General features: G+C 45.2%; 1 long non-coding RNA gene across 1 annotated transcript; it reads left to right on the top strand.

Annotated features, from left to right (window-relative positions):
• The first annotated feature begins 4,186 nt into the window (after positions 1-4,186).
• On the top strand, positions 4,187-7,966 carry LOC127307244 (uncharacterized). Its single transcript, XR_007855348.2, has 4 exons — positions 4,187-4,801; positions 4,897-5,802; positions 6,595-7,077; positions 7,364-7,966. It is a non-coding gene; the product is annotated as an uncharacterized lncRNA (long non-coding RNA).
• Positions 7,967-9,205: the final 1,239 nt, after the last annotated feature.

The raw sequence follows: 9,205 nt of genomic DNA, 5'->3' as shown, positions 1-9,205 counted from the left end.
GGAGCAGGCCCTCCGCGAGTTTGGCAAGAAGAAGATGGCCGAACTATTCAAGAGCCACAAGAAAAGATTGCGCCGCCTTATCAAGTTAAAGAAGACTCAGGACGGTGAGAAGGTAAAAAGTCAACTGGGACGAATTCGTGAAGTACAGCACGGAGTCAGAAGAATTTTTGAGAAGGTCGGAAATAAATAAGGCAAATGCTGCGTTGAAGCTATATCACCAAATTCTGGGTCCAGGTGGATACAGGGCTAACCGTCCTAAGTGGGAGGCAGCTGAGGCGGAACCGACCGATAAAGGGATCAGATTAGGGACACACGGTTGGATCGAACGGTGCAAGGAGTGGTTCTACGGGATTGGGGGAACGTTGGATCCGTAAACAGGGAAGTGCATCTATAAGAAAGCTCATACGAAGGTTCCCATTGATGCCCTGGAAAAGGCACATAGGGACGTGGAGACGGGGTTGTTCCAGCCCGAAAGAGAGAACGATGAGCTGACACGCGCCCTTGGGAACAAAGAACACGGCGGACGAACACGAGGCACGGCGAGGCTCCGTTCCGTGGAAGTATGGCTTTCTGCGGAAAGGAAGAGATTTCGATAAAAGCCATGAGAGGAGGAAGGCAAGGGAAACAGACCGCTGGCTAACTTAGAGGAGGGTATGAGCACCATGCAAGCCCAATTAACCATGGTAACCCAAGTACTTACATCTCGGATGGCTCGGGGGCAGGCTGTAGATCTGCCCGCTCAATGCCATCGCCCCGCTGCAATCTCAACCACACCGGAAAAGCAGCGTGGCTTCCTCTCAGCGGGTGGATAATGATGATGATGATGACCAGGTGGTCGAGCCTCCTCGCTACCCCCCCGTGGATGATCTCACTGAGAGCCGTCCTTGTGAGCTGCATGTTAAAGTTTTCAACCTATCCTTCAAGGCGGCGGTCGGCATCCTCTTACCTACAAGGTCTTACCATTGCCGTCCGGTCCAAGACGACTTTCTTGTTGTGATGGTGGATGAAGTGTTGAGAGAGTATGAGGGGTTGGTGCTTGAGCACCCTGCAGGTGAAGATGGGGAAATCAAAGAAGCGGGAGAAGCCCGTAGAACCACCGTGCAATGGCGGAAGGAGAACATTGTGTTTCCAGGTGAGAAGCCAACAAGCAGGCCACCTCCGCCTCCTCCGCCACCTCAGTCTCCTCCGCGTGATGATTCTCCTCTGCGCGATGATGATTCCCCTATCCATGACCAGTCTCCTCCGCGTGAAAATACTCCGCCGCCTCCTCCTCCTCGTCAGGAGACTCCGCCGCTTCCACCTAAGCAAAAGAGGAAGCGGTCCGCGGCACCTCCTACAGCTCCGAAGAGATCATCAACTCCAATGAGGGAACAGACTCCAGAGTTGTTGCCACATGAGCAGACTGATGAGCAAAAGGCGTTTCTTGCAACTGCGCCGAAGAAGATGTTTATTCCACCGCAGACAGTGAAGCACTTTGCCGAGACGAGAATGAAGAGACCTGAGCTGAGAGCTGATTATGACCGCTCTCTTGGACAGTCCTCTAAAGCGATGAAAGAAGCAAAAAAAGTCGCCCAGCTTGGACAGCAGGACATTCAGGCCGCACCCCACTTCATCGTGGAGCCATATCATGATCCAGAGACGGCATCGATGATCGAACGGGCGGCTAGAGCTCAGGGAGCATCAGTTGAGTACGAAGATTACTATCCAACGGCTCAAGTGGTAAACACGTATAGATACGGAAAAGATCTCGTCAAACCTGGCGAGCTCGCGCGTCTAGGGACTCAGATGCGAAGGTTGCATGACTGGTACCTGAAAGCCTGTCGAAGAGGTGATCGCTACCTCACGGTGTATCTTAGAGATGAGCATTACTTCCGGGGGGTAGACGAGATAAACATTGACGTAGAAGAACTGTTTCAGTTATTCAATCAAGACGCCCTCGACAAAGCTGTCATCAGTTGCTACTGCCTGTAAGTGATTTATTTGTGTAATTAAGTTTGTAGCTCATTCATTTGCACTAACAATTATCCTCATTATATTCTTTGTGTACGCTATACATTTAATTATGCAGAATGAAGAAGCTGGAATACAAAAGAGGCAAGCTCCTACCGCTGGGGTTCATAGACCCAAACACAGTTCATGAAGTTACGGTTTCAGACTTCGCCAAGGACACAGAGGACAACATCGTAATGTTTTTAGAGAAGCAAGCAGACAAAGAGGATATATTCTTTCCCTACAACTTCAAGTGAGTGTTATATATAACATACATTATGCTTGTGCACCTTCCACTTTATTCTCGTAATCATTGAGCTATGCTTGTGCAGTTTCCATTTTATTCTCCTAATCATTGATCTTCACCTTGGAGTCGTAAACGTCATGGACTCGAAACGTAAAGAATATGCGGAATGGGCGGACATGGCTGCCATCCTCCAGAGGTAGTTTCAATCAATTTCGTATTGGCATCTTCATCTGCTCTAATTCGAAGATATCATCAACTAATCAATTACTCATTATTTTTTGCCGGGCAGGGCTTGGAAACGGTTCATCAATACTGTTCCGGGTGAATGGAAACCGGAGCTTACATTTAGAGATTACCCTGTAAGTAGTACTATATATATAGCTATGTCCGTGAAACTTTATATATGATATTTACTTTCAATACGATGCTTGATTATTAGTTTGATCGAACTATTTTTTCGTAAAGTGTATGAGGCAGGAAAAAGGGAATAACTTATGTGGATACTACGTCTGCACCTTCATGCGTGACATGGTCTGTCCCAAGGGTGGGGATCCCCAAATACACCACACTCGTGTACGATAACAAATTTTCACAATTAATCTTAATTAGTACCATCTATTGTATTGAGTTCCATTCATATATTGATCTCCTTTTTTAAATATAGATGACACGCCTGCGGGACACTCTCATAACAGCGGATCAAATAAAAGCAATTCAAGAGGAAATCGCGGGATTCTTTATTACCGAGGTCATTACCCCAGGTGGAGAGCACTATCGGAAGATCGTGACGTCGGACGATATTCGTTCAGGAAAAGTTGTATTGTAAATATGCATGCATTACGTGTACTGTGTTGACTATGTCGTGTACTGTTGACGATGTCTATATATATTCATGACGATTTTTTGTGGTTTCTTGAATGATATATATATACATTGCTGAAACTCTGCCGCGGCAAGGGAAACAGACTGTTTCTCTGCCGCGGCAGAGAAACGCTGGTACAGCCGAAATCTGTGCCGCGGCAGAGAAATAGCAATTCTCTGCCGCGGCAGAGAAACATAGGCCCGGTTCGTACCACGAACCGGGACCAAAGCCCTTCCACCGCGAGCTCCCTGGCCGCACCACGTGTCGAGGCCTTTAGGCCCGGTTTATGTTTGAACCGGGACTAAAGGGTACCCCCTTTAGTCCCGCCTAATTGGTCCCGGTTCGGGAACCGGGTCTAAAGGCCCAAATGGACCGGGCCTATTGCCCCGTTTTCCACTAGTGAATTGAGAAAATTCTCGGTCAATCGAGTGCTAGTCGCATTCTTTCCGAAAATGGAAATACACACCATGGTCTTAGCATCAATCAATGCGCTCCCGGGTCTGACATGCTCAAAACGGAGGTGAAAATTGTGCGAAAACAACAGCCAAGCCCATTTCGGCATCATCATTGGATCAAGCACGCTCGTAGTAAGAAGAAACCTACGTCTAGGTCTAAAGAAATGTTCCTTGGTTCATTAGTTGGAGGCCCACGAGATGTATGGGTGTTGAAAATTTTGCAGCTAAGTCTTTATAAGTAGTATACTAAACCTTAACAGCTTCCTTTTTTGTGAGAGTTTTGACTTCTTTTTGAGATTAACAGTGTGGTGACACGTAGGTTACTTGGTGATTGATTTCTACAATGTTTTTTCCTGTGTGTAGTTTCGGTGTTGCCTAACAATTTGGGGTTGCATATTTTTCTTCCTGCTATATTAGTGGTGATTGTTTTGGTGCGTTCCTGGTGTGATCATAGCTGCAAGATGGATAGAACGGTGGATTTGCACAACCTGTCGACCCACGTGTGCTTTGACGATCTTTTGTTCTGTATGACGATGTGGCCTCTCTCTCTGGACGAATCCCCTGTCCGTACCGTCCCATATTTTGAACGTCCCGGATTCTGTCCGCCGGAAGCCTGGAGCTGCTCCTGGCCATCCCCACACTTCCACCCTCCTCCTCCGCGTCAACTTCCCTCTGTCGTCGAGCCCTCCGCCCCCGTTCCCTTCCCTCTCCTGCAGCCGCCGGTGTCCCATGCCGCCGCGAAAATGCCTGCACGGATCTGGCCACAGCGAGACCTTTCCCTATGCGCTGCCCTCGATTGAGGGGACTCGGAGCGGCGGCCGGCGGCGCGTCCGGCGAGCCCACGCCGACGAGCCTCTTCGTCGAGTTTGTGCTGGTGGCCGTGCTCTGCGTGGTGAGCAAGCTCCATGATCAATGGGCTGATTTCTCACACCAGAAAGGGAAGGAAGATCGATCGACCAACCGGCCGGTCCGCCACGCGCGAGGAAAGAACAAGGGGCGCGCTCAAGGCCACGCAGACGGCGCCAACCGGCGTGCGTGCTTGCCCGCCGCCGTTGCGTCTCGCTCGCTTGCCTCCTCTCCCCCGTGTGTTGCTCGCCTGCCGCCCTACCGTCATGCCGTTCACGATCGGTTGATGAGCCCTGTAAGATCTGCTGCTGCGGGTTGAGATCGAACACCGGCTACAGCGGCAATTCACAGGGGCTCAACGGCGACTACAAGGGATGAGCTGCCTCTCCCCTGAAAATAAAGGTAGCATCAGCCACTGGGTGAGTACGGTGGGCGGGTGGCGGTGGCCATGGGTGCTCTACTGAAATTTCTTTTCTCTTTTCCCCTTGATTGCATAGGTAGCGCAAAGGGGTCATGCCCTTTCACTTTGCCATGGCGGGACACTAGGCGAGCGGAGGGAGATGTCCTGTTTCCCTGGCTGGTGGCCGGCCTCTATGCGCATGGCCCATGGGGAATTGGGGAGCGACCCCATTGCCGCTGCATCACACTGTCGACCATGGGCACATGGAGCACGAGCGCGGAGACGAGTCCGGCGACCGCCGGCAGTGGGATTCGTCGACTCCGACGCGAGAACTCCACGGCTTCCATTCAACTATTCTTTTCTTCGATTTTCCTCCTTTGTCTTATATATGTGTTCATCTCTCATTAATTTTTCCGGTTATGTTTAGTTATGCAATCACCCACCACATTGCAACGTTGGCGACCAGGTGCGCGGTGGCATACTTTCTTGGTTTGGATGGTTGACCTGCCGAGCTTCCCATGGGGAGAGATGCCACTGCTACAGATCGTAGCCTCCACGCCCAGGAGCCTCCGCTAATGAGCTCTTATGTCACTATGTCAGTGGTTTACAGAAAAATGCTAAAACAAGAGAGTTTCAGGGGTTGGCATTTGAGTTCAATCTCTGCGAAGCTTTGCCCTCAAGGGAGCAGGTAGGTATTTTTTTTCTGCTCTGCTGACTTATCTTTCTGATTCACTTGATACAACTTCAGGTCCAGGGGCTGCCTTATTTACAGATATGAGATTAACTCATTCAAGGATGAAGTACCAGAGTACATTACAAAGCATGGACTTCGCATCTGTCGGGGGTCATGGCATGTTGTTGCGGCTGGGAGGCGCAGTGTTGAGCGGCGGCGGTAGCGGCGCTGGGGGATGGGCGTGGTTGTGTGGACCACGAGCGGGCACAATGAGCTTCTGCTCTGCGGTTCCTCCACCTTCTGCTGAATTATTTGTTCTTACAAAGGAAGGTAAGCTTGACGGAAAATTATGTTTTGGATACTCCTCAGTCCAATTTTTCTTTGCCCTGCTCTATTTTTTCTTCCCTTTCGATCTCGATTCTCTTCCCTATACCAGTTAATTCTGAATTGGTGACAAGTATTGACCATTGCTATTCGGTGAAGGTAATTTTACTACCAAGTTAATGGCACTGTATAGTTTCGAAAGTGGTTCAAATTCAGGACAGAAAAGAACTAAACTGGTTCATGTCCAGAGAAAAGAATGATTTAAACAAATAGAATGGCAGTACAAGCAAGCACAGATTAAGAGAATGTTTTTTGAGCATTGTTTTATTTTCCTGATGAGTAATTCAATTCCATATACTGCAGTCCACGAGACAAAATTCAGTTCAACCAGTTAAACAATATGTATATCCTTGAATGATGTTCCCTGATTTATTTAAAAAAAAAATCCTTGATGAGCTACCAGCTACACTGGTAATGGTGTTTCAGAGAATTGGTCCAGTTACTCACTAGAGTGTGAAAAGTAGAACTACTCCAGAAAAGGTACTCTGATTTCTTTGGAAACCTGTATTGATTGGAGCATATGCATGTCAAAACTTAATCAGAATTGTACCCCCTACTACGTGGAATATTTAATCACCCTTGATATGTATTGGTATGTTTACAAAAAAAGGAAATGCTCTCTCAAAAAGAATGCACAATGATTTGGCATATTATACTTCATGTGCCTTTGTTCTGCTATAGTACACTAGAACCATGGAAACATGAGCTTCAGTTTTTGCATGATTCATATTTTTACAGGTACATATGTGTGCTACTTCTCAAGAGAGGCAAGCATCAGCTGTGTGTTTGCTTAAGGAGAAGACAACCCAACAGCTTCTTCGTATCGATTATTTTGATCAATAGGTCATATTGTCAGTATTACTGTATTTTATTCAGTCTTTAGTAGTTTAATTACTTGCACAACAATATTACCTAACTGAATGTTCCTCCCATTTAGATTTTTTCCTCTGCAGTAGTAAGAAATTCAGTGGTTCAGCTGACTTACCAGGGGAATTACTACTGAATTTCTTCACCAACATTTTAGAGTGTGTTTGACTGGTGTAATGGTGTTCTCGATGAACATTTTCAGAGTGAGCTTACTACAATATCAGATTGACTACTTCAAGTACATTTAAACTCGCCTTCCACAGTTGTGTGCTCTATGTCAAGCCAATGGAATCATAGGCGAGGGGATCAGAATGTGTCAATGAAGAATGGAAAAATATTTGATCGTATATTCAGGTAAGGTGCCATGTTCATCTGTACTTTCTAGCTATTCCATTGTCTTTAATTGCTTCGACCACTTCAGTTTTCCTAAAATTGATGGCATCACAAGTTTCAGTTAAGCACACAGAATTCTTATGCGGTACAGGTTAAGTTCCACGTTCTTCTCTACTTTCTAGCTATTCCATTGTTTTTAATTGCTTTGAGAAGTCTAGATTTCCTAGAATTGATGGCATCACAGGGTTAGAATTGATGGTTGTGCTAAGTTAAGACCACAGTTTATTCATTGCTTTAATTTTCCTAGAAGAAAAACTGGGACGGGACACTGGGACTGGGACGGGACTGGGACGGGAGCAACCAACAATTTTCTGTACTCAAAGATGTCAGCTCTGCAACTGAAAAGAAGATAAGGAAGGCCAAAGCATGGCTGCTGCACCTGCCAAGAAACCACTCCTCGGTAAGCAGCAGGTTTAGACACAAATTAAACACATACAATGAACTGACTTTTACCTTATTTCTTCTTCTCGCACCAAAACAAAGATTCACCTAGAAGAACGGCTCAGGTCAGCCAAGAACCGATGAAGGAAAGATTTAATACACTACTACCAATCAGTTATGTATAGTATTATGGACCTACCAACTATCCTAGACGATAAGTAATTTTGTGTATTGTAATATTAAGTATTCATCACCCAGCTATGTATGATTGTCCTAATCGTACTCTCATGTTTCTGCAATAGTAGTATTCTACTATTTGGTACAGTTGACCGCTCTAGATACTATGTATAATACTCTGTTCGGTACTGAATCTGTTGTCGGTATATATTTGTCTTGCCAAGGAAAACTAATAATGCCTCTTTGCTCAATGCCCGACATTACATTGCTCCATTATTCTCTGTCTCCACCTGCCCCTTTCAAGGCGATAGACTCAGCTTCACAGGTTGAGGTGGGCTCAACATGTAAATTCTCATATAATAAATTGTCAAACAAAGAGGATTCAAACAAGAATGTATCACATTCTTTAAACATATATATTAAGAAAAAGGGTAATGGAGATAAATTCTCAAATTGTACATTAACCTAGAAAATCAGCCTAGATTGTGGCCATCGAAGATGCAACAATGAGGAATCGTTCATGAATTTGTGAAATTTGAGTGGGTTCATCCTCTGTTTTGCATTCCCTTGCGGAGCTTCTGGGATATGAGTGTTTCGTCCTGTATTCTTCATTTCCTTGCTGTATAAATTAGGGCAATTTTGTTTCGACATGGTATCTATTGTGTTCCTTGCAAATTTTGTTTACATTTGTCTCTTTGATGAAGAGAGTCTTAGTTTCAAAACAAAATGCACGTAATAATGAATTTGTAGTTTATTGTAAAGATGTTGATCCTGCTTCACCTTAATTATTACTTTAGCAAAATGATCACACTATTTTTTTATGGAAATCTTGTCTTTGTCACAGTGGGCTACGTACTCCATAAATTATGGACTTTATGCATGTTTTGCGTGGGTGGAGTTACAACTTTTTTTACTATGATTTGCGAAAACTAGCAAGCCTGTTATTATAGTGTGTGTTCATCTTTCTGTATGCCCTCCCGCTATCAATGTATCATGTGTTCAACTTAATTATCAGTTATTTTTATGCCTTACTTAATGTGGGTAAAATTCTATATATATTTTAATCTGAAACACAAAAGCATCCCTCCCGCTGGTATAAATAAAAGGATCCCGCTGGTATAAATAGAAGGACACGATTTATTCACTTGATCTTCAAGATTCAATTTTTATACACCTAATTTCTTTCACTGTATGTTGTATCCAACTTCATTGCCAAGCATCTGAAAAACTAATGTTTAAACATGAAAATCTTATTTATTTCCATCAATTCAAATATGTTCTTAAAAATATTATAACCATCATATTACACATTTGCGCGGCGTGCCGCCGCGCCCATCCATTGCTAGTTGTCACTAAGGAAAAACCATTTTGTTTGCTCTCCAGGTTCTTGATGTCTACGTTCCCCCTCCTTTCCTGTAGACAGTGTTGGGCCTCCAAGAGCAGAGGTTTGTAGAACAGCAGCAAGTTTTCCCTTAAGTGGATCACCCAAGGTTTATCGAACTCAGGGAGGAAGAGGTCAAAGATATCCCTC

The sequence above is a fragment of the Lolium perenne genome, chromosome 6, assembly GCF_019359855.2.
Source record: "Lolium perenne isolate Kyuss_39 chromosome 6, Kyuss_2.0, whole genome shotgun sequence".
NCBI lineage: Eukaryota > Viridiplantae > Streptophyta > Magnoliopsida > Poales > Poaceae > Lolium > Lolium perenne.
This window is presented reverse-complemented; position numbering and strand designations above follow the sequence as displayed.